This window comes from Armigeres subalbatus, chromosome 2, assembly GCF_024139115.2.
Source record: "Armigeres subalbatus isolate Guangzhou_Male chromosome 2, GZ_Asu_2, whole genome shotgun sequence".
Lineage (NCBI taxonomy): Eukaryota > Metazoa > Arthropoda > Insecta > Diptera > Culicidae > Armigeres > Armigeres subalbatus.
This window is the reverse complement of record NC_085140.1, coordinates 185,511,339-185,537,421: the sequence shown is the minus strand read 5'-3', so window position 1 is coordinate 185,537,421 and position 26,083 is coordinate 185,511,339. Positions and strand designations below refer to the sequence as shown.

Sequence of the window (26,083 nt, the reverse complement as noted above, 5' to 3'; positions counted from 1 at the left end):
TGTAACATTATCACGTTCACACGTCTGCGCTCTCCAATAATGTTCGAATACACTATGCACGACCTAATTTTGAATCGAGTCTCGCTCATCAAAGATTTAGGTGTTTCACTGGACAGTAAACTCCGTTTTAGTGAGCACATCTCAACCACAACAGCTAAAGCTTTTGCCATATTGGGACTTATGAGGCGCAACACCCGAGATTTCAGCGATATTTACTGCCTCAGGACGTTGTATACATCTCTGGTTCGTAGTATTCTGGAGTACGGTGTAGTCGTATGGGCACCGTATCACGCAACGCAAATAGCAAGAATCAAACATGTTTAGAAAGCTTTCATCAGATTTGCGCTACGAATGCTTCCCTGGCGTAATAGACGTGAGGTGTCTCCGCTGTGAACTCGTGAGTTTTCCTACATTGAGGAGTAGGAGAATGCTTCTCCATAGGCTCTTCGTATCCGACCTTCTGCAAAACAACATCGACTGTCCTGATCCCTTGGCGAAACTCCGTTTTAATGCCCCCGAAAAAGCAAATGGGCAAAAAAAAATCCGTTTGACGTTTGTTGTGAATGTTTTAATGTCATCAGTCATTTGCATGATTTTAATTTAAGTAAACGGATGTTCAAGTCCCGTATTAGTTTTTAAGCTTTTAAGTCTGTACGATGAATAACATAGTCGAAGACTGTAAATAAATAAATAAAAATAAATAAAATGGAATATTTTTTGGTGGCACTTGGTGCGATTTGGCGGAACCCCGACCATTTAATAGTCAATTGCCGACGACACTAATCAGTGCCTGATTACAAAATGTTATTTAAATAAAAACTATTTTATTGTTCCCTGATTTTGATGAATTAAATTTTATCAATAAATTCTGCTTCCCTTTTCGTAACCCCTGAGCAGTGTTGAGAATTTGATTTCGGTGTCACAGTTCTTCCTAAAGTTATCAAACATACTGAAGGAATTGTGATTTACGCAGAGAATTCCCCAAGGAATTGCTTGAGGTAGTTCTGAAAGAATTCATATGGGAATTTCAGGAAAAATGGTCAAGTAGCTTACTAAACAACCCCTAGAGGAATTTCTAAGAAATATCCGAAAGAATTCCTAGAAGAATTTCCCGAAGGAATTCCAAAGAAATTTTTAAGCAAATTCCCAAAGCTTAAAGAAATTCCCGAAGGAATTTGTAAATGAATTTCAGAAGGAATTTTTAAAATTAATTCTAAAACAATTTTGAATTTTGAATTTGAATTTGAAACTTCTAAAATATTTTCTGTAAATATTTCAAAAAAAAATTAAGGATTTCAGAAAGGTATTTTCAAAGAGAATTTGGAAAGAATTTCCAAATTCTTCTACGAAGCAATTCATGATTGAATTGGCTAATGAATTCCTGAAGCAATTCCAAAGGAATTTCCTAAAGATAAATTTGTTAAAAGACGAGTTTGTATTATTTCATTTAATTCCACTTCTGGAGGAAGTTCTTAAACGATTCCTGAGGGAAGTTTTGAAACAGTTCTTAGAAATCCTTTTTGAATTTTTGGAGGAATATGTTGAGAAATTTCAACATTTATTAAATGCCTAGATTTATTTCCAAAATAAAATTTCGGCAGATTTTCCGAAGAAATCCCTAAAGGAATTTCTGAACGAAGTCTTGTCGAAATTTCCAAAAGAATTATTGGAATATATGGAATACGTGAGAGAAATTCCGAAATAATTCCTAAGGGAAATTACAAGAAATACCCGAAAGAATTTGGGAAAGACTTTCTGGAATTCGTTTCCGGAGTAGTTTTTGTAGAACTCTTTGAGGCAATTTTCGAGGGAATTACCGGGCGAATCTTCAATAGAATTTCTGGAAGAAATTGCGAATAGATTACTGAAAAAATCCAAAGGAATTCCTGGAGATATCTAGAAATTACTTCAGAAATACCAGTACAGGACGGACTCGATTATGCGAAGTGTTGAAAAAAATCCTCCGGATAATCAGGCCACTTTTTTTGTTGCTGAAAATATAACTTTTGTTCAAATAATCTTTATTCCAGTAAAATAAAAGCTTAGAAAATATCCCGTTGGTTCGTGCACGGGTTCTGATGGGTTTGGTCGGCGACGTTTTCGGCGTCAAGCCGAATACCATTTAGTCACCACCGGTGTGAAGCGTTGTGGCGAGCTTTTCTATTGCGTTTGTTACCTTAAGATTTTTCAGAATATTTTTAAGATTTTTTCATTTTCGCCGGAAAAATCTAATCCCTAGGAAAATAATCCAAGCTTTTCGGATTTTTGACGAGAAATACTCTGAAGTTTCTAGGTAGATTTCTTTGAAATTTTTACGGGAGATTCTCTAGAGTATTTTTTTCCAAAAGCAGATTTTATAGAATTTCCACATAAAAATTGGTATTTGTAATGGATTTTTTTTTATTTTCACGGGAAATTGTTTCAAATTTTTAAGGGAAATGGTTCAGATATTCTTCGGAATTTCCACAGAAAATGTCACTTGCTGAACAAGTAATACGGCCAAAAATGTCGACCAGGAGGGTTTGTGGCGTTTCGGTCCTTCTCGTCGATTGACGAAAGTCATTCGATGGAAATCTTTCTTTTCAAATGGCACTTGACCGAATAACATGTTGAGCCAAGAGTTATCTATCCAACTTCCATTAGGGAGAAATGGTTATCAGGTCGAAAACAGTTTGGCCGGAAAAGTCATTTGGCTGAAAGCGACATTCGGGCGAAGTGGTCATAAGAACCACGAACTGACAATTTGGCTGGAAAAGTTGTTTTCCCCAACAGATCGTTTGTCCGAGAATGGCGTTTGGCCGAAAATGTCGTTAGGCCAAACGGACCAAAATCCTGAAAATGTCATTTGCCATATCGTCATATGGACAGAAATATAACATCATTCGGCTAAATGGCCCTTTCTGCTAAATGAGAATTTCTACTGGCTTTTTGATATAAGTCTGGCACATATTGGGTACGTTACGGCTGCGTTTGCCTTGATTTTGTGTTATGTTGTGCCAAACACGACTAATATTTTTATCTTTGTATGATGGGTAAATATATGACTCCGGATAATCGAGCCATTTTCGGTTTATCGAGCCTCCGGTTAATTGAGCCTCCAGATAATCGGGTCCACCCTGTAGGCATTTTCTCTGAAATTACATTAGGAATTTCTTCGTAAATTCCTTTGAGAATTCCTCCGGAAATTCATTCAAAAATTCCTTTTAAAAATATGTACCTTTAAAAACTCTTTTAGCAGTTCTTTCAGAAATTATTTTCGAAAATCCTTTCAGGTTCTCTTTTGGAAATATCTGCACAAAACTCATAATGACTTTCTTTAAAAACTCCACTAAAAATTCATTTGAGAAATCCTCCGGATTTTTTTTCTTAAATAATCTAAAAATTATTTCCTTTACTAATTAATTTTTCTAAAGAATTCCTAAGATAAACACTAAAAGACTTTCAGAAAGAATTATTTAAAGAAAATCCGAATGTATTACTGAACGATTTTCGGAAAGAACACATGAAGGCATTTTTTAAGAAATTCTGAAAGAATTTCCGGAGAATGTTCTAAATGAATTGCTGGAAGAAGTTCTGAGAAATCTCTTATGCAATATCTTGAAAATTTTATTTAAGGAATTCATGGAATAATTGCCAAAGAATTTTATAAGGAGAAATTTCCGAAGGGATTCTCTAAGAAATTTGCAAAGGTGTTGCTTAAAAAAAAGAAGGATTTCCTATGCAATTTTGGAGAAAGCTAAATAAGCCTCCAAATGCGATCTTCAAGAAGGGTCCTAAGGAATTCCCAAAGTAATTTTCGTAGGAACTTCTGCAACAACTTGTATGCATTCCTCAAAGAATCCCGAATAAAATTCGAAAAAGATTTTGTGAAGTAATCGGTATAGAAATTCTGAAGGAATCTTCGGAGAAATTTCGTAAGGAATTTCCAAAGAAATGCATAAAACAATTTCCGGAAGAATTCCTGTAAATTTCTAGAGTTTTTTTAATGGAACTTTTCGGAGGAATTTTCTGGGGGAATTTCCAAAGAAATTTCTTGATTAATTTCCGATGTATTTTCTGGAGAATTTTTCGAAGGAGTCCCTGGAAGAAATTCCAAAGGAAATCTGAAATAAATATCGAAACGATACTTCTTCGAATATTCTCGGGAATTCCAGGAATGGATGTTTTTAAAGAAAATTTTTCTAGAGCTCATATAATAAAGTATTCACAATAAAGAAGTAACAATTTCAAGACAATAAAACAAAATTAATATTTCTAGATGTTTGAAACTGCCTGAAACTAAATAATAAACTAAATAATTTTACTAAATACTAAGCGGCGAGGCGACAACATCCCAGTTCTGGGTTACAGTGGCAGTTAATAAGAAAAGAAGAAGCGTTTTCAACTGATGCTCGTAATATACTAAGTGGTTTTGTCAATCATATTCAAAAATTGAATTCAAAATAAAAATTTGTTACCCGGGATACAAAAACACTGGGAAAGCATTTTCAGTAGGGATTTAATTATTTTGTTAAATTTTGCAACAGTCCTAAAAGCACGAACCTAAAAACAAAGAAAACAGGTCTGGTTGATTTTAATAATTAACAAAAAAAAACTGGGAAAGCATTTTCAGTAGGGATTTAATTATTTTGCTAAATTTTGCAACTTTCCTAAAAGCACGAACCTAAAAACAAAGAAAACAGGTCTGGTTGATTTTAATAATTAACAAAAAAAACTGGGAAAGCATTATCAGTAGGAATTATTTATTTTGCTAAATTTTGCAACTGTCCTAAAAGCACGAACCTTAAAACAAAGAAAACAGGCCTGGTTGATTTTAAGTAAATATTGTCAAGATAATGAATGTTCTGCTAAACTTGAAATTCCAGACCTACAATGATTTGCCTACACCTATCCCAGATAAAGCAAGACCATGCTGAGAGTGGCTGCGTTCGATTCCCGGTGCCGGTCTAGGCAATTTTCGGTTTGGAAATTGTCTCGACTTCCCGTTGCAGAAAAGTATCATCGTGTTAGCCTCATGATATACAAATGCAAAAATGGTAACTTGGCTTAGAAACCTCGCGGTTAATAACTGTGGACGTGCTGAATGAACACTAAACAGTGAGGCGGCAATGTCCTAATAGAGGAGGCAATGCCAATGAAAAGAAGAAGAATCCCAGATCCTATAAGAAATGGGGGAGGGGGGTGGTTTGTTGTTTTGGGTTTCTTTGGTCATGTATCCAGGTCCTCATAAAAGCTTATGTGCCACAACAAACATATTTGGCGAGTCACCTACAAGTTTAGGTGCCCGATTTTACTAGATAAAGCCTTCTTCAACCTCAAATTAATCAACGAACTTTTTCATTAACCAAGACAATGTAAGCCACTACATCACCAAAGACACCATCACTTGAGGTAGATTTGAAATTAAATTAACATCATTTATGAATTGTCATAAGAAAGAGTTGAGTACTACCCCAATTAATTCCACCACGTATTGATTTACAGATACGTATTTCGACTCAACTGTTAGGCTATGATACATATATGATATGATAATAAAACCATTTTTAATGGGTTGTCAGCATAAAACATGAAAAATCTCCAACAGTAACGGAATTACGATCTTGGTGTCTTCTACAAAGTTACAACTTTTATGAAGAATCAAACCTTATATGTTGTGAAGTGAAAAAAAAACTCATCTCACTTTGATTGATTCCTTGACCAATCAGCTGAATACCTCCAAAGCAGCGCATTAACTGATAAAATGTGTCGAAAACACCATCATGCCTAATGAAGGAACTTTTAAATAAACGCGCTAAAAACACGATTTTAGCCACTGTGGTATGGCATGACCTATACCATGGAACAAAATACGGTAAATCGACATGGATCAATGAAAATTTAAATTTTAGAATTGAATTCGAGTTTCTTACGAGAGTCTTTAGATTTTGGTAATCCGTCTCAGCTTTAAATTTAACTTCTGATCCCTTCCACCAAAGAAGACAATCGTAATGACGGTGGAAGGATCATTGAAAGAGGGGAGTGGTGGTATGGGGGAATGGGTAATGTTTAGTTATCGATCAACTCAGTGTAATTTCTGAACCCCTTAACCGAATTCCATCAATGTTGGGACACATATTTTTTATCCTTAGCAGACGATTATCGATAGAGTTTGAAGGTGATTTCTTGCACACGGTTTGAACAATCCATCTTCGAAGCGTTATGACATTTTTCGTAGACTTACCCGCAACGTCTTTCGGCATCCTTCAGACTATATTCGAACGTATTGAGTGACGTAATTGGCGATAAATTGAAGCCTATAGGAGCAAAAAATGCAAAAAAGTATCTTTTGCATAGCTGATGGGTGTTATATAAGTCGGATAAACCTTGATCTCACTTGATTGGATGAAGTTTGCGTTTTCCCATACAACTGCGCCCACTCTGTTGTACAATCCCCCAAAAACGGATTGCCCGAATTCCGAATTCCTTAAAAATAGCAAATCCTCGACAGTAACATTTTTTCGGGAATAACTTTTTTTTTCAGAGAATGACATTTTCCCGATATTCATATTTTACTGAAAATGACGTATCCCTGAAGGGAGCAACCTATTTAGCATTTGTTTGCCCAGTGAAAAGCAATGATTAATGTGTTTCCTTCTAGTTGGTGGATATCATTTCTTCTTCAGAGGTAGACATTTGCTCGGAATAAGGCAACGATGGATGTGATTACTGTTTTTTAAGCTGACTTTTGCCCGGGATATAGCAATGGTAAGCTTGATCCCCTCGTTAAAAATAGGCATTTGCTCGGAATAAGGCATCAGTGGATGTGATTTCTTCTTTGGAAGTAGGCGTTTGCCCGGATAGAGGCAGCAGTGGATTTGATCTTCGTCGGAAGTAGTTGCAGTTTCGATCGTCATCGGTGTATTTCCAAAAAAAAAAGCCTACCATTAGTATAAATTTATCAGAATATATCATCGATCTACTTTATGTTTGTGTGAAATACCTTAAATAGCCTTTTCTTTTCATCGGTTCCAAATTATACCAAATGGCGTTATGCCAAATGATTGTATCCAATTGGTTTTACCATTTTCCGATTGTACACAAGGGCGAATCAAACTGGCAATTTGGGTAAGATCGGGTACATACAGCATGTAAAGTATATAATCTTAGCATATACTAAATTGATACATTCTATAAATATTGCATTAAATAAACAGAAGTAAATTCTAAACAGAAGTAAAACTATTCACTCTAGCATTTTTTTGTGATTTTAAAGATATTTTATATGGTTCTTATACAAAGTTGCGAGATGATCTGTCATCCGCCAATTAAGTGTCTGTTCACCAGTTTCACTTGTATCAATGCGGCCATGTGCCGGCTGACCTCTTTTGCATAAACACTTATCAGCAGGTGAACTATTCTACTGGTTAACAGCCTTTGAAGCTTTCGATCACCATCGTAGATCGTAGTGTACACGCACGTTGAATCAGTATGCAGGTACGTGCTTTAAATGAAAATTGAAGCCGGAGTGCACGCGTTCATTGTTGATGTCATGATTTTCCAGATGCACATTCTTCCTTTGATCGATCAAACTTCCGCAAATAGTACACCATTAACATATAAAATAATTGCCTTGTTGAACAATGTTCATACAAGCTTTGTCGCTTGGCTTGGTTGTCTAGTTTATTGAGGAACATAATCGATATTTTTATTATAAAAGTGGATTAGTGAAAGCCAAGTTTTGACGTAATTGATTGGGATGCTCTAATGGAACATGAGGAGACCGGGTATATTTTTTTAATAAGGTCGAAGTAGAATACTTCCTTGTTTTCGATACGGATGCAGGGGTGCACCTCACAAGTTTGAAAAATAAGTCACGAAAAATGATAGATTACAGTAGTTAATAAGTCGCTCATTTTTCAACCGATTTTCATTTGTTTTCTACTAATCGATTAGAGATATTCGTAAGAATCCATAGCGGCTATTTAAAATAATCATTAGCAATAAATTTTTCATGATTCTTATACAAAAATGATAGTTTTGGGGAACTAGAAGACTCGTGGTTTGGTCGAGGTTGTAAGAATTAAATGCTTCCAAGCATTTGAAGATACAAACACGTTAGATATCCTGTTAGATTCGGCCACAAATTTAATAGTAGCAAATTTAATTAGTAGCAACCAATCCAACCGTTCCTTGTAGTTTATTTTATTAAAAAAAATCGATATTTGTTGAAATACATTTTTTCCTGTTTTGAATTTTTCCCAAAATTTTTGTATTGTATTTACTTTTGCTTCTTGGGTGAAACCAGATGTAATGTTTCATATGGAGCTATTCAATGTCATCAGCAAAGTCGCTATTTCGTAATTCACTTCTTTGGCCTTATAGACTTTCTAGATCTGAACTGAGTTAATGTTTGGAGCATCGTATATATTGTAAAGAATCTACAATACCGCTAGAAAGGTGCAGGGATGTATCATGATGCATCACAGATTCAAAGATATAATCGAAGCATGGTGTAGTGTCGGGTTTATTCTTTAGAGCATCGATGTCATAATTCAAGGATAGTTTGGATACTCTATAGACCATCATTTTACCCATAACCATCCTACTTTATATCTTCTTCGCTAGAAATGGAATTGTCAAAATTCGGTTGAGTTAAAGTGAGGTAGAGCGTAGATTTCTTCAGAAAATTTGTTTAAAGTTTAATATATGAAATATATGGAATCCATATATTTCATATATTTAACTTTAAACAAATTTGCTGAAGAAATCTACGCTCTAACTCTTAAAACCGAATTTTGACAATTCCATTTCTAGCGAAGAACATACAAAGTAGGAGGGTGGAATGGGCGTGGAATTGTATCCATAGTCTGCTGCATATATTATGCACCTGTATCTGGTTGAATACTGCTAAAAGTATAACTGTCTCATATAGATAGGAAATTAAGCGAAGAAGGGACAGTTATGCTTGCAGCGGCTGTGTTACTCACAAGCAATTAAATTCAAAAAGACCGCTGAGCCTATGGAAAAATGTCTCAAACGAATATCTGTGCTCCCAATATGTAAAGCTTTTCTAGAATAAGCTCAAACGGAAGTCATCTCGCCTCGTTCCGATGACGATGCACCGGAAAAATCCATTCATTACATCGAGTGCTTACGTGAGAAGCAACTTATATTCTCTGCAGACGAGCAAACCGGGTTCGTGTGTATAATTCGAAATCCATTATTACACTTTTTGTTTGTTTACGTTGCGGGCATCTCCGGTGATGGGATGATCTTTGTTTTCGCACGCTCGATTGCTGACGGCCATAGATATAGGCAGGCATGCTGTTGATGGTCAAGGCGAGAACGAGCCCTATAGCCAGCACTCAGCAACGTCTTTGAGGCCGCCATTCAACCGCCGTCGACAGGGAGATCTTATCAGAAGACGTGCAACATTATTCAAATCGGTTGTCATGAGATAGCTAATCGGGAGTCATATGAATAAAGGAACCCTCCGAGGATAAATCTTTGTAATAGAGGGTGGTCATTATGAATAAGTTATTAGGCAATGAGATGGGGTGTCACGTTTCCAGCTGAGATTTTAATGAATAATTAACAGATTTAACTGGGGGTTTAAATCATATGAATGGAACATCAGTCAGGATGCTAATTAGTTATCAGGTTTTATCGTTATGTTTTGTTATGGCATGCTTAGAATTGCGTATTATATGTGGAATCATGTTATGATGCAAATATACAAGGAATTTAATTTCTGTGGATATACATATGATATTTTGGTATATGACGTCTAATAATGTTGAAAGTATATCAAAACTACTTCAAAACAAACTGGTATTCTACGAAAGCAAAAACTGATTTTCTTGTAAATATCCTTTCGAGAAAACACTACTGAATAAGTGTGTTACGGAGTAAGATCTCCCAAACCAAGCCTTAGCTATTATTAGCAGCTTTAATAACATTTGCATAATTCAACAAAAATACGCCACTTATGCACGTAACATAGATCCAAACACATAATTGAAAGTGCAGGCTTCTTTTTGAACATGCACCTCCAAAAACGTTGCCGAAGGAACTTGTACTTACTATTTTGGACCGTCCGGTTTTCCTCTTTATTGTTATTGTTATTGAATTTGTTATGCAAAGTGTTAAAAATGTGTAGTATGCCTATCTGTCTACATGATCCAAAGCTCATACGAAGGCCACAAATTCATTTTTTTTAACTCCTAAGTAAATAACATTTTTGATTTTATTACGGTCATGAACACTAGAAATACTAGAATAAGAGATCGACGTTTACATTTTGCATCCATAAGATGGAAGCAAAAAGTTCAAGTGTTGCCAGTATCATTGACACGATTTCATGCATTTTCATACGTTGCCATTTCGACAGTTTTTCACTCCGCCGTGCGGTAAGATGCGCGGCTATAAAGCAAGACCATGCTGAAGGTGGCTGGATTCGATTCCCGGTACGGTGTAGAAAATTTTCGGGTTGGAAATTTTCTCGACTTCCCTGGGCATAAAAGTATCATCGTGTTAGCCCCATGATATACGTATGCAAAAATGGAAGCATGGCTTAGGAACCTCGCAGTTAATATCTGTGGAAGTAACACTAAGCTGCGAGGAGGCAATGTCCCTGTGGGGGATATAGAGTAGAGTGGGGCAAGAGTGCGCGTGGGGTAAGAGTACGTTTTCGATTTTTTGAAGTAATAAAAAAAGATAAACCAGCAGCACTGCATCAGTTTGACAGGTATTCTGGCCAACTATTATCATGTGTAATTGTAAACGATTTGAATAAACAACAAGGGAGATATGGAGTTAGATAACTGTTTGGTCATTTTGCTAAAAATAATTGGATTTCCGCATATATACGTTCAATCAGGTGAACATTATACCATTTCGATAACCTATTGTATAGAGTACTTTATGGTACAGAACACCAATCCGGTTGGTTTTCCAAGAAGTCAAAACCATTACTTGAATATTTTTTGGGACTGTGGGGTAAAAGTACGCAGGAACCGGTGGGGCAAGAGTACGCATATGAATCTTCAAGTTATGATGTCAAACCCGTATCTCCGGCCGAAATAAGACTTCTTCCAGAGCGTTAAGACCCACAACTAAGAAAAAAGGGACAGAATTCGAAATTATCACAAGTTTTTAGGATAAGTTGAAGTAATTCGGTGTTAGAAAGGACTTAGCGAACAAAGCACTGAAGCGAAATAATGAAATTGTATTAGGACTTGTTGTAACCCTAAACATAGTACGAAAAGACAATTTCATCTAAATGATAATTTCATTTAATCAAAAGAAACATTCATAAATTACGCAACGTTTAGCTGGGAGGGGTTGCGAGATGTGTGACGATCCATATAATTTTTAGAGGTTCATACAAATAGTGTAAGATAGGGGGGGAGGGGTGATGAAATAGCCAAATTTTACGTTACGTGATTGGTGGACTTTCTGTAAGGAAAATGCCTTTGTATATGCCACGCGAAACCTGATATATATTTTTACCTCTGTAGTTTTTTGTATATATAAAAATCAATGGTTTTTCGTATGAAAGTGCACATTTTTAGGACCCCCTCCCCCTTTGAGAGTTACGTTATTTTTAAACATTCCCTAATATATGCTCATTAAACATCAATTAAATCCAATTAAATCAGTCGAGTCAAGTACGAGACACTGAAGACGGCCTTACTGTTGAGGTCGAAATACGTATCTGTCAAGATACAATTAAGTGGTGGAATTCAATGGGATTGTATTAACTCGTGTTATGACAAGTGAAGACATTCCACTAAACAGCTCAAAATAATTTTCTTAACATCAATTAAATGTTATTAACTCTTATTTGTGTTAATATATACTCAAAGCACATGATTGGATAAATGCGTACTCTTACCCCACCCGATGCGCACTTTTACCTCACCGGTGGGGTAAGAGTGCGTTTTTCACTTGTCTTGCAATAAGGGTTCTACTAAACCGAATCTCAATAATTTCAATATTTTTTCCACTGGGTAACATAAAGGAAAAGTATATGAATTATCGACACAGATTTGATATGCAGAAGCTTGCTTCATAAGGGCCACATGATCGATTGAAAACTAAGTGCGTACTCTTGCCTCACTCTACTCTAATGCCAAGAAGAAGAATTTTGGTAACTGGTAATAGCTGATGGCAGTAGAGTAAAAAAAGTCACTTTTAAAATTCTGTTTTTTTTAGGTTATGTACCTCAATTAATTAAGATCCTAATTTAAGAACGGATAATAATAATCATGCTTGAATTAAAACGTAACCGGATCTCAATACTTAACAAAATAACTCAAATTACAAACGCTCAATTATTGCGCAACATTTCCCACTGACCTACTGGGGCATAACATAGTGCGAATGCTGAAAATTCAAAATTATTCATCTCCGGCTATAAACAATCATTTCAGCGTCAAATCATTATATAACAACAAGCCGAAAATGCACATTTTGTTTGTGTTCACCCGTCGTATGGTCCCAATCCAATCCATCTTCATCACGCTATTGAATTGATACAATGTCTGCTTTTGGCGAGTTTATAAGTCTGGTTTAATGGTATGCGATATATAGAATGATTTTGTTCGAAACGTGAAATACAATAACCAATGACATGACCAAGATGGTGAAAAGTGTTAGTAATCGAGATCTCAGCTATATCGCTCACCCCAAAGAAGGCACACGGGGCTGACACTATAATCACAATAACAAAACATCAGTCAACCCAGGTGGTAAAATAGCTCATGCGCTTTAGTTTAGTATGTGGAATGGGAAAAGTCTAATTTAAACGCTATTTTCGTCGCAACTTTGATTTAAGAGCTTTTCACTCAGCTCAAGTATTCTATATGATCTAATTTGACCTAATTTCCGTTGGAAAAAAAAAGACGGCAATACAATTTTACTCAGTCACTAAGTAGGTGAAAGTTAGAGTGTAGGACCAAGTTTTTGCTTCGAATTTAAGGAAGGTAGTGTACATTTCATTTCACTTCATCGTCAACTCATTTTGTTATACCATACATATGTGACGTTCTATTTCAAACCCAAAAAAAAACTGTTAACCGCATACCCCTATTTTTGATCTTTTCCACATCACCTTCATTTCGCTCATCTTGATAAATCTTATTCCGAAATTTGATGTCACTAGGTATACGCATTAGTCATCGTTGAATTCTTTGAACAAAATGCAAAATGTTGATTTATTTGTTGCGTATGTTGCTGTAACTGTGTTTGTATCATTCATTTCTAATATAGTGTGTACAAACATTGTTCGAACATAATTTCATACCAAATTCTCAAATCGGCTATCTGATTTTGTAAACAAAGATTTAAACGTTGATTTGACGAATTTGATAGCACTCCCCGCAAACCAACACCATCAATATGTAGATGATTTCGTCCGGTTTCTATGAATGTTTTCAGTAAAGCTGCGTCAGCATGTCTAAGCTTTTTCCATGTTTTCACCTATATAAACAAGAGTATTGAACCATTTCAACGTGTAGATGCAAAATTTACAAAACTAGTTACATTTTACAATGATCTCTTATTCAAAACCACAAGGTTTTTTTTTACTTTTTAACGCATTTAAAATAAGTTTTAAAAATGGGGCTGGGGCAAAACGCCCGAATGGTGGTGTAAAATGGCCCAATTGCATGTAAAATAATGGTGAACGCATGGTTGCTTGTTTTGTCTTAATGGATTGAACGACAATCTTACGGGTGAGGTGAATAATTCGCAAATCGTTAAATTTAAGCGAAAATGAAAGGATTTTGCTCATTTTTTTCATTGCAGCTCAATAATGAATAACTAATTCTGAATTGTAATGGTAATATTCGTTCATAAATGTCCTACAAAAGATTGTATTAGTGATTTTGTCAGTGAGGCCATTTTGCCCCAGGGATGCATTATGCACTTGATATGGCCATGGTGTGCATCCGGTCGAACCCTGGGTCAAGTATGGTTAAATCAAGTATTATTCCTTTGTCGTACACAAAGTGTACTGAGAGGCTGCCTGTTCGCTCCAAAAATCAAAATTCTAAGACGTTTTGATAGACCTATGCGTGCTAATCAAGTCAATTTTCGTAAATCTGCTCTGATAATGCTGGTCCCATATTGACTGAAAAGTTTTAAATTACCAGACTATAGAATCTGCTTAGACCACTTCAATTCTTTCAATAAGTGACTGTGTTTCACTTAGTTTTTTTTTACAACTAATGGGTGACTAATGGGGGATCAAGTGTCCCCATATTGAGGCAATAGTTTCAAATCCAAATATCCTAAAATTTTGATGAAATGAAGACATTTTCGTCAGTACAGATCAATAAGCATATTTATGGCTTTGTGCTGTGGAAAAATAAAAGCATTTGGCCATTGTTATGAAAAGTTATTCAAATTTTGCGTGGCCTATTAAAAAAAATCTTTAGGAAGGTCAAAACATACAAACCGCCCTGCAAAATAAATAAGGTTGTCAATCCAAAAAATAACTCACTACATGAAGGTCATTTGTTTAAAGGATAGGGAGCGGGACCATTTGGGCAGCACCCCCTATTCCCGTCCGCAGCGTTAATAACTCGACCGCGTTCCAACCAAATGGCTTGATTTTTTGTACATCGAGTAATGAACGTTGTGGACGGGAATAGGGGGTACTGCCCAAACGGTTCTCTACCATATATGCTAAAAAATACGCTAGAACAAAACTACTTTAGTTCTCGATAAAACAGGGGGTGATCAAGTCTCCCCGGCGATCAAGTCTCCACACCTTCCCCTAGCCTTTAAAAGTTGTATCAAAATTTTATCATAATATGATTTAAAAAATACCCAACACCCTATCGAATGATTTGAATATATCAGATGTTCTAGGTTCTCCAAACCGTTCCGGAATTTGGATCCAGGTCCACTGGATTCGATACAAATCTGACAGCAACCAGTCATGTCCATACAGCTCCCTTGGGCTTTCGCGCATACTTTACATTGCAGTTATACCCAACCCAGATGTTTTAGGTTCTCAAAATTGCTCTGGGTTCGGATCAATTGTTCTGTCAGATCAACTGAGCTCGATACAAATCTGACAGGGCCAGACATGTCCATTGTCCATACAACTCCCCAAAAGCCCCTACGTATATATCTACACCTCAGTTATACCCAAACCAGATGTTTTAGGTTCACCAATCTGTTCTAGAGTTTAGATCAATTGGTCTACCACATCAACTACGCCTGAGCACAAAGCAGACAACAACCAGTCATGTCCATGCAATTTGTTATTCTCTCCTGATTGGGTAGAGCCCACGCGTTTGATGTTCTACTTAGTTATACCCAAACCAGACATTCTAGATTCTCCAAACTGTTCTGGAATTTGGATCCAATAGTTTACCAGGTCAACTGAGCTCGATACAATTCCGACAGCAACCAGTCATGCCCATAAAGATCACGCGGGCCCCCGTGTATACTTCACATTCAAGTTATACCCAAACCAGATGTTCTTGGTTCTTCAAACTGGAGTTTTAATCAATCAGTCTACAAGGTCAACTGAGCTTGATATCAACCTTATAGCAACTAGTCCTGTACATACAGCTTCCTTGGGCCTCCTCGTATATTCAGCAGCTTAGTTGTTTCCCGATTAGATGTTCTAGGTTCTTCAAACTGATCTGGAGTTTGGATCAATTGGTCTACCAAGACAACTTAGCTCGATACGAATGTGACAGCAACCAGTCATGTCCACACAGCTCCCTTCGGCCTTCGCATATTTGCAACTCAGATACACCCAAACAAGGTGTTCTTCGTTCTCCTTACTGTTCTGGAGTTTTGATCAAATGGTCTACCAGGTCCACTGAGATCGATACAAATCTGACAGCAACTAAACCTGTCCAAACTGCTCCCTCGGGCCATCTCATATATTGTACAGCTCAGTTATACCCAAATCATATGTTCTAGGTTCTCCAAATGTTCTGGACTTTGGATCAATTTGTCTATCAGGTCAACTGAGCTCGATACAAATGCTACAGAAACTAGTCTTGTCCACATAGCTCCCTTCGATTTTCGCGTACTCGGTTATACCTAAACCAGACATCTCCAATCTGTTCTGGAGTTTGGCTCAATTGGTCTACCAGGTCAACTGAGCTCGATACATATCTGACATCAACTAAACCAGTCCAAACAGCTCCCTTGGGCCATCTTGTATACATAACATATATATTCAAATCAAATGTTCTAGGTTCTTCAAATTGTTATAGAGTTTGGATCAATTGATCTACAAGGTCAACTAAGCTCGATACAAATCTGACAGCAACAAGTCCTATGCATACAGTACCTTTGGACCTTCACGTATATTTTACATCTCAATTGTACACAAGCTAGATGTTCTAGATTGTCCTAGCTGTTCTGGACTTTGGATCAATTTGTCTATCAGGTCAACTGAGCTTGATATAAATCTGATAGCAACTAGTCCTGTCCATACAGCTCCCTTGGGCCTTCACGTATATTTTGCAACTTAGTTATACCCAAACCAGATGTTCTAGGTTCTCCAAACTGTTCTGGAGTTTGGATCAATTGGTCTACCAGGTCAACTGAGCTCGATATAAATCTGATAGCAACTAGTCTTGTCCATATAGCTTCCTTGGTTCTCCGCATAGCTCCCTTGGTCCTCCGCACTTAGTTATACCCGAAGCAGATGTTCTAGAGTATCCAAACCAAAGTTCAGGCTAATTGGCCTTCTTTGTTAGGTACGCCTAATATAAAACCGATAACAACCAATCATGTCCATACAAGTCTCTAGAGACCATGCGTATGATATTCCACTCAGTTTTGCCCAAACCAGATGTTCTCTTGTTCTGGAGTTTGGATCAATTGGTCTACCAGGTCTACTATACTTGATGCAAATCTGACAGCAATCAGTCATCTCCATACAACTCCTTAGAGCCCACACGTTTAATTTGTTTTTCGATTTTGTCCCAGATGTTCTTCGAATTTTTCTGGATCTCGGATAAATTGGTCAACCAGGTTAATTATCCTTATCTATATAATAAAAATGAAATGGTCTGTGTTCGTATCCGCATAACTCGAAAACGGCTGGATGGATTTTCTTCATTTCTTCAGCAGATATTTTCGTTATCGTTTCCGACGGGTTTATATGATAACTCCTCATGCGAAAATCATTACTAAAGTCCAGTAAATAGTGAAATACTAAAATTTAGATTCTTATGGAAATTTCGCATGGGAAGTTTACAGCGCCCTTTTTCGCCTACTATGCAGAACAACGTCTGCCGGGTCAACTAGTCTTCTATATAATAAAAATGAAATGGTCTGTGTTCGTATCCGCATAACTCAAAAACGGCTGGATGGATTTTCTTCATTTCTTCAGCAGATATGTTTGTTACGGTTTCCGACGGGTTTATATGATATTTCCTCATTCAAAAGTCACGAGTAAGGTTGAGTAAATCGTGAAAAACTAAAATTAAGAATCCTATGGAAACTTCCCATAGGCAGCTCAGAACGCGCATTTTCGCCTACTATGCAGGACAACGTCTGCCGGGTCGACTAGTTACTGTATACAAACAATCATGTCGATAAAAGTCCTTAAAGCTGATTCCACTCAGTATTTATCGGATCAGATGTTCTTGGTTTTCCAAACTACTCTGGAGCTCAGATCTTTCTCCGAGCCTTTGTACATATGCTAACTATGTAGATAAGATGCTATTCAAATTTGTTGTGAAGTAAAAATAAAATAGTGTACCACTTTCACCTCGCCTAGTAAAATAAAATCAAGTTGTGGAATTAAATGGAAAAGTATTATACTAAAACTCTAAAACTAGACTGGACAAGACTGGAGGTATCCTGGGCAGGTCGGAGCCAATGGAGGAAGGAGATCCACTGACCGAAGCTCGATGCGTCGAAGGATGACGACGAGGAGGAACTGGAACCACTGGGCGTTACGTTGCGCGACCGGGAGGGGCATGCACTGCTAGAGCCGCTGGAAGTGGGAAAGGAATGGTGGATGTGGGATTTATTTTCAATTTTACCGCTTATTTGCCACATTTCTCTCTTCTTTCCAGCCACTAATCGCAGCAAAACTAGGGTGGTCGGTATTGGTCATTTTTGACAAATACCGGTATTCGGTACCGGTAACAATAGGGAGCGGGACCATTTGGGCAGCACCCCCTATTCCCGTCCGCAACGTTAATAACTCGACCACGTTCCAACCAAATGGCAAGATTTTTTGTATATCACTAGATATCGACAGAAACTAACCATGTACTAAAAAACAAGTAATTCGGTTTTAATGCTCTCGAGTAATGAACGTTGTGGACGGGAATAGGAGGTGCAGCCCAAATGGTTCTCTACCCTACTTGTTGAAAAACTTCGAATGTTAAAATCATTGTTTGTTGAGCTGAGAAAAACGAAACTTAAGTAATTAATTGGTTTAGTAACTAACATACTGAGTGACTCATCTCCCAATCCGCATTGGATTTTGTTGGCAATGTGGGCTTCGTGGTCGTGCGGATAGCGACGTTAATCGTCTTGACGCAAGTGTTATGGAGTGTGGGTTCGATTCCCGCCCGGTAAAGAGAAAACTTTTCGAGATCGAAAAATTCTCCTCTGGTCCACTGGGTGTTATGTGTCCTGTCCGTTGTCTCATGCTAGGTGTTAAGTGTTCAGTCTGTACGACCTCTGGTCGAAGACGATGTCCCTGTCTTTAATTGTTGCCAATTTTAATTGTTAGGAATCCCTTTTGGTTCAACCGAAGTTTGACGAATGGTTCGAAAGCCGTCAAAAATCAGTGTGAAGTACTTTCCCTTGGCACGTACCATTTTCACAATTTCAAATTTGTTTGACGATGTCAACAATGTTCATTGAAGAAAAAAAGTCATTGGCAGTTTGATAGATGGCTAAGAGAATGAAGCATGTATGATTAATGTCGATGATGATCGATTTTTGATGTAGGTGAATTTCGTCGATGATGCGTACTTAGGAAAGGTTCATCCATGCGCACATTCAATTGTTGTTTTTTTTTCACGATGAGTCTTTATTGCTTGTACCCTAATATCTCTCCCATCTATGCTGGATTTCCTATTTATATGGGACAGATATGCGATTACATGCAGTTTAGCTGATATATGTAGGTGGAAACTATTCGAGATTTTTGATTCTGACAGCAAAATTTGAAATACCGAAAATACCGGTATTTTCCGTCTATGAAACCGGTATTATCGGTATCCAAAATTGGCCGGTAATACCGGTATTACCGGTTTCGGTACTACCGGTTAGACCACCCTAAGCAAAACGAATGTAAGAATTTCGCGAGAAAATTTCATTTGTGCGACAATTTTCAGTACGACAAATAAAACTTTGTTCTTCATAAAATCCCGAAGAGCACACATGCTGTAAATGAGTTTGTATTACTCAAATACGACTAAATTCAGTTGTATATGAGTTACTACAACCACATCGGTCTGTTTTGTGCTGCTAGGGATGATAGTCCAGAAAAAAGGCTGATTAAGTGCGCCATTCACTATCAGTATGCGAGAAAATCTCGCTTAACTTTTCAAAAGGACCTAAGTAACATTTTTTCATGAATTAATTTGAATAGCGCAATCGACAGAAAAACATGAAAGCTTTTGATTGCAGTACTTAAATTAATTCATGAAAAAATGTTACTTAGGTCCTTTTGGAAAGTTAAGCGAGAAATCACTGGTGTTATCATAATTGTCATCAAATTTTCTGTTCCTCTACAGACTATTCGTCACACATCCATTGTCTTCCATTTAAAATGCTGTTTCTGAAAAGGAAAGGTTTATGCGTCTCGATACACATCCGCTGACGATTGTTGCAGATGGCAACTCGATGCTTCATCACGATTTACAGAAAATTTCACTTGAGAACTGCTGATGAAGGCCACGCGACGATGATTCTGCAGCAACACGCCGACGAGCACCACCGATGCCGATGCTGGGACCGCAATCCGCTGGACGCAACCGATGCAAGGACCGCTCTCCGTGGTATCTCGAACAAAATGGCTCGCGCATGCGGGAAAGCTGCTCTCTTGTATTCAAAATAGTGATCCCATTAGCTCCACCCCTTTGTTAATCGTTATGGGTGCACATTTTATGTGCACTCATTACGAATAACGAAGGTGGGGAGCTAATAAGCTCATAAGATACGCGCGCGCAATCCATTTTGTTCGAGATTCTTCGTGGATCGGTCCCAGCATCGACATCAGTGGTGTTCTTTTGCGTAATTGTCGGTTTGCTGTAAATGCGGCCGTCGTCAGCAGCATCATCAAGATTTCGAAATTCATCACACAATGATGCCCGTCGGTTGCTGCAGAAATCTCGTCGTCGGTGGGAGTACTAAAGTTATACTAAAGTTAGTTATATTCTATTGAGCGCTGCCAATGCTACCGTAAACGCACGCAGGGCAGGTAAGCAGTTTTCTGAATTGACTTGAGACGATGTCTTCGTCGGTACGGTCCAAGTAACATCTGTGATGGCGTCGGCGGTAGTTGGAGAAAATTGTTATGCTGAGAACAGATTAAGATCTGTTTATAACGTAAGTATTTTACACTTCACATAATTTTTTGAATAAAATTTGCGATTGTTTCATGTATACAATCTTATATTTACATGATATTACGATTCTCATTGCACAGAGGTTTTACGTAGTTTACCTCGAGCGGTCGTGTCTTGTATACAACCCTTCTAATTTTTCGTTTTATGCACAGAGAAAATGAGGCGATGGACCAAAGGGTGCCTACCTTACATCAATCTGATATCCGTGCTGAGGATGCATGAACGGGATTGGTTGGTTCTAAAATGTTTACCGGGCGTGAAAGAATTTTCAATAGATTGACGTTGATAATCAATAGTTTTAATGCAATAAGCAAAGTGGTGGAAAGTTTGCGAATTGATTTATATATAAATCTTAAAAATTAACGTTTGAAATCTTACATGATTTCGTGACGGTTCCCAATTATTTTGCACCCGGTTTACGTCAAAATTGTCATTCAATGAATGTGTTTGGAAATGTGGTATAATTTTTAAACTAAAAATACACCATGTGACCACAAAGGAATAATTGTGCCCGCTCAATTTTGCGATCGACTGTATATAGGGTACGATCGAGTGATTGTATCTTTTTTTTTCGCAACTTGATGTTTCCGTCTTATACACAACAACAACCGACGCTGCGTCCGCTGCCGCCACCGGTCGGTGTTGTGTATTAATGAGCGGCTAATAGACGTCACATAATATATCTGCCAGAGTATCGAATAGCACTTTGGTGGATGTCGATAATTGAGCTGGTGGCTGGCTATAAAGCCAAACACAGTCAATAACAAACAGAAACGGTTCACGTTTGATCGCTTGAACGAATTTTATGGCCCCGCTTTAGAGTTTCTTGCATACTTGTTGAGTAGCTTTTTTTGTCTAATTCTTGAAGTAGATTTTGTTGATATAACGTACTCAAGCACTAGTTGGATAACGACAGTGGAGGTCGTTATCCAGTGTATGGCATTTTGTTGGCAAAAGTAAGTAATCTTGTGCACATGAACAGAATTTACCCGTGAGAAATATTTCAATTAGGAAGTACGTATACCTTATAATGCTGGAGGTGGCCAAAACAGGGTTTCGTTCAGATAGGAAAAGCTCTAATGCTTGAAAGATAATCGATAAAGCCCAAAAAATGGATAGCCCTTCATTTGATTCCTGTAGAATGTTATTTAATTATATTTGTCAATTTTTATTGGATTTGATACATACTTTTTCTTCTATCTATTCATGCCTGCAATAGATCTCTGCGTTAAATAGACAAATTCTGAATTAAGTACCCTATTGCAGTAATACATTCACCCAGCAGCTGTTTTTTCACCTTTCCATAAAAAACCCGCAGGAAAAAATATGCACTCGAAGCCGTTTGGTAGAAGATGTTATTTTTCTATCAACTAAACAAACCGAAGTCAGGTGGTTTTACAACAGTAGTGTCGCAATATTCCTTCACAACATGTTGTTGAATGTACTAAAAATATTCAATATCTAATTCAGGTGTCCAATATTTGAGTGTTTAACAAATGGAAAAGTTTGTCTATTCACATAGGAATAAACTTTAATTCACAGATGGTTATTTTTGTTTGATTTTATGATCTTGCTAGCGAACTCAATTCATTTCATGACTATCATGAGATCGATACATTTCAGTTCGAGCACCCCTGTGTCAAACTATGCAAGATGTGTTTACTTCGCTGTTTCTGTATAATTTTTCCAAGTCACTAGTTTCAAACAGTGGAATGATACGGCCATTCCATCGTCTTTTTGTTACAGACAAGTGTTATTTGTTTGCTCAGTTATCAATCGTCACCATTTATTACTTCCATTCCAAACGACAATAAAATGTCTTTGAAGTATTCCAATATTGTCATTTTTCACCACATTCAATTTAATGGGCTGGACCCAAGTCACGTTCTACAACTGCTGATGGGTTGTTTGCCTACTTATTAATGGCTCAGATATCGAATTATTTAACATTTTTTGAAGAACACAACCAACCATCCAACCAACCATCAGATAGGCAATCGTGATATGCATTTCAGTAAACTATAGCAGCATGAGCATAGTTACGAAAAATATTCTTCTTTTTACCCTACAGCATACGTCGTCAGGTGTAACCAGTCTCAGCATAGACGATTTCGCTTTGGGCTCCATATACGCGAGCTCTCACTCTCGTTTGCAGGTCATCAACGTTAACGTAGCACTAAATTCCGAACAAAAAAGAGACATCAACGGCACACAATCGCAGAAACAGCAGCTCGGCGACGATGACGACTTTGGTGGCAAATGAATCGCGACATTTGAAACCCGACTATCGATTTAAATATCGCGAAAAACCACGTCCGTTACGTCGCTATTGTTCGCCGCCTATGGAAGATTGGAAAATAGCATCCAGGTCACTTGAAAACAGACACGAAACTAATTCGTCACTTGAACAAACACTTGCCCCGTGGTGATAACCAGCTTTAAACTTTTATTTTTTTTTCGCGAAATAGCAAAACCCAGCCTTTCAGTGCATAACAATAAAATTACTATTGCGAATTCTAATTGCCATGAATTTCGATTAAACCTGACTTAATCTACGTGTGTATATACAGAACCTGATTGCAGTGACCGGATCAGCGCAGACCGCGCGCGCACACAATTGCAAACCGTCCCCCGTGGCCGTTGGCGTTAGGGCGAAGGAGACAGCAACTACTGGATGAGCACGAACCGCGAAACGTACACGACACAAAACACAAAACTCTGCTTCACACACAGCAGCAGGTCGGTCAGTTCGGGAGAGTGAAATGCCCGCGATCGAGACGGCCCGAGCGCACTTTGAATACTGAACCGACACGATAGTAGTCAGTCAGGCCAGCCGCAGTGCCACCTCTGCTGTTGCTCGAGCGATCGAGGGTGGCCGCGACGGGTTCCATTCACACTAAACTAAGTCAAATAAGAACCGTCGCGGGCAGGCCCGGCTCAGGTAAGTTAGTATGAAAACGAATTAGAGAGACGGTCTGTTTGGGTAGCGCTCATATTCCCTTCCTCAACGTTTATTATTCATTCATAAGCATGTTGTCGGTATATGACCATGTCTTGTAGCTGTTCAAGGAATACCAGATCATCAATAATTATTGGAATTTCCAGTTTTACTATTTCTGGGGAATGGTACATTCTGGCAAATGGTCTATTCTGGGGAATGGCTTTCTGGCATATGGTCCATTCTGGCAAATGGGTTTCTGGCAAAAATCATTCTGGCAAACGGTTTTCTGGCAAATGTCATACAATCACATCAACAGATATTTCACTGATAGTTCTCGCATCAACAGATCCACTGGCTTCGGTGTTTTCATTGTAGCTTCAACCACCTTCCGAAAACTTCAGGAACAGTGTACGGTTTATGTTGCTGAGCTGGCAGCAATTAACTTCGCTGTGGGGGTAATTTCAAATCAGCCCGTAGACGATTATTTCATCTTCTCGGATAGCCTTAGTTCTATCGAGGTACTTACATAAGACAGCAGATGCGTGTTTTGGTCGAAAGATCATTCAGGATTACCTTTGTTTGTTTGGTCCCATCTCACTGCTCAATCTATGGCAATGAGAAGGCAGACTCGCTAGCAAAGGTGGGCGCACAGGAAGGTAAGGTTTATGATAGACAATTCTTGAACAAAGACTTTTTCCCATTAGTCCGTGAGAATACTCTTCAAAGTTGGCAAATAAAATGGACACAACGATCTTTGACTGTGGCTATTTTCCATAGTTCCAAAAGTGTCTGTGTGAGCGTGGTTCAAAGGTTAGGACTTTAGTCGAGGCTTCATTCACGTGATGTCTAGACTTATCTCCAGTTACAATAGAATAGACCTTGTCGATGGCAACTTATGTAGGTGCGAAGCCGGTTATGATGACATCGATCACGTAGTTTAGCTCTGCTCGGAAAATGACGCCTCCCGTTTCGGGAGATCGTGATGTTGTCTATATACTGGCCATTTATAGTTTTCTTTGTACTTCTGACACCAAAATCTAATATTTTGTTTTTTTTTGTTTTCTTTTCTTTATTCAAAATTTGTTTTTGTTTAGTATCTGTCTTTCTGTTCCGTAGAGCTCCGTAGCTCTTGCCATCCGGGAGAGACGCTCCCAGTCGAACCAATTCTCGAGCACGACAACACGTCACATCTTCTATGACGCCAAATGCTCGAATGAGAAGCTGAAATTTCCTGATTCCATATCCTAAGCCCCGTCCACCCTTAAACATTATAAACTAACCTCGAGTCACTTACTAACTGTGTAATAAAATGATATTGATTGTGTATATCACAATGAACCATGCCTCCGTAAAGTGTTATACACGACTGAGCCTACCAAATAAACTAATCTGGAAAACAATGTCTTGTGTTGCACAAAATCAAATCATTTGTAGAGTGCGACTGAGAAATAAATGCCAGGATGTGCTGCTCAAGTAGGTCTTCTCTCCACTTTTTCTCGAAGAATTGTTATTTTCGGTGAAATGTAATTTTTGGGGAATTGTAATTTTCAAGGAAATGTAATTTCCAAGAAGTTCAGAGAAATGTCAGCTCCGGGGAAATGTCATTGTCATGAACTGTCAGTTTCTGATAAATGCCATTTTCGGGAAAATGCCATTTTTGGTGAACTGCTGTTTTCGGGGAAATGGCATTTTCGAGGAAATGTCAATTTTGGAAACTTGTTATTTTTGGAGAAATGTTATTTCCTGGACACTCAGTTTCTTTTTTTTTTTTACCATTTCGTTTATTTGTAAGGCTCAGTCGTGTTTAACACTTTGCGGAGCCACCCAACAATATTGTATACAATACAAATCTTACGATCTATCGATAAAGAACTCAATTTCATTTACAGAGATATTTATAGCTTTTGCTATCCTAAGTTTATCTTCTTCGATTATTTCTTGTCGTGTAGCTTCATCCGCTATCCACTCATAAGACGGGATTCTGCACCTTTCCTTCTTGCTGGGACGATGGGATTCACAGACGGTTAAAGAGCTGGTTTCTATTTTACTTGTACAACTATTATTTCTTTGGAGATCGCTGTGTGAAGGAACTGCCGATTTTCGTTGATGCTTTGTGTCCATCTTCTTTTTCTTCTTTTGCACAAATTCACCAACATTTTTATACAATTATCGGACTCGCATTCATCCTTCTTAGCGACGGATTCATTTTTCTCGGCGACGGCTTCAACTTCTTCTTCCACACTTGTAAGTGGGATTTTCTCCAACATTTCTATTTCCTTTTTCTTTCCGCTACGTCGTTCTTGAACTAGCGGGCAAACCTTCTTCAAATGCGTATCTGATTTGCACGCGAAACACTTCAGCTTCAGACCATCGTAATATAGCCTCCTTTCAGGTTCCGAAAATACAACACCTCCGGATCTACCTTCTCTACTTCCATGTAAACACCACGAACTCTGGTATACATGTCTAATTGATACTCCGCCGGAAACCGCTCCCGTACGGTACGTTTCACCTTTCCAAATTTCGCCATCACAGATGATAGGTCCAGAATCGGCAATTTCTAGAGGCAAGTCAAAAATAC

General features: G+C 37.9%; 1 protein-coding gene across 3 annotated transcripts in view; it reads right to left on the bottom strand.

Moving 5' to 3' along the window:
- Positions 1-23,375, bottom strand: part of LOC134211369 (bestrophin-2) — a 92,683-nt gene extending 69,308 nt beyond the window's left edge. Inside the window, exon 1 of one of the 3 annotated variants that reach the window (XM_062688162.1) lies at positions 23,135-23,375. The gene's annotated coding sequence lies outside the window, so the exon portion shown is untranslated. Of the gene's footprint in view, positions 1-22,625; positions 22,988-23,134 lie in introns of those variants that run through there. The other 2 variants (XM_062688164.1, XM_062688163.1) reach the window with 2 other exon arrangements.
- Between the last annotated feature and the right edge of the window lie 2,708 nt (positions 23,376-26,083).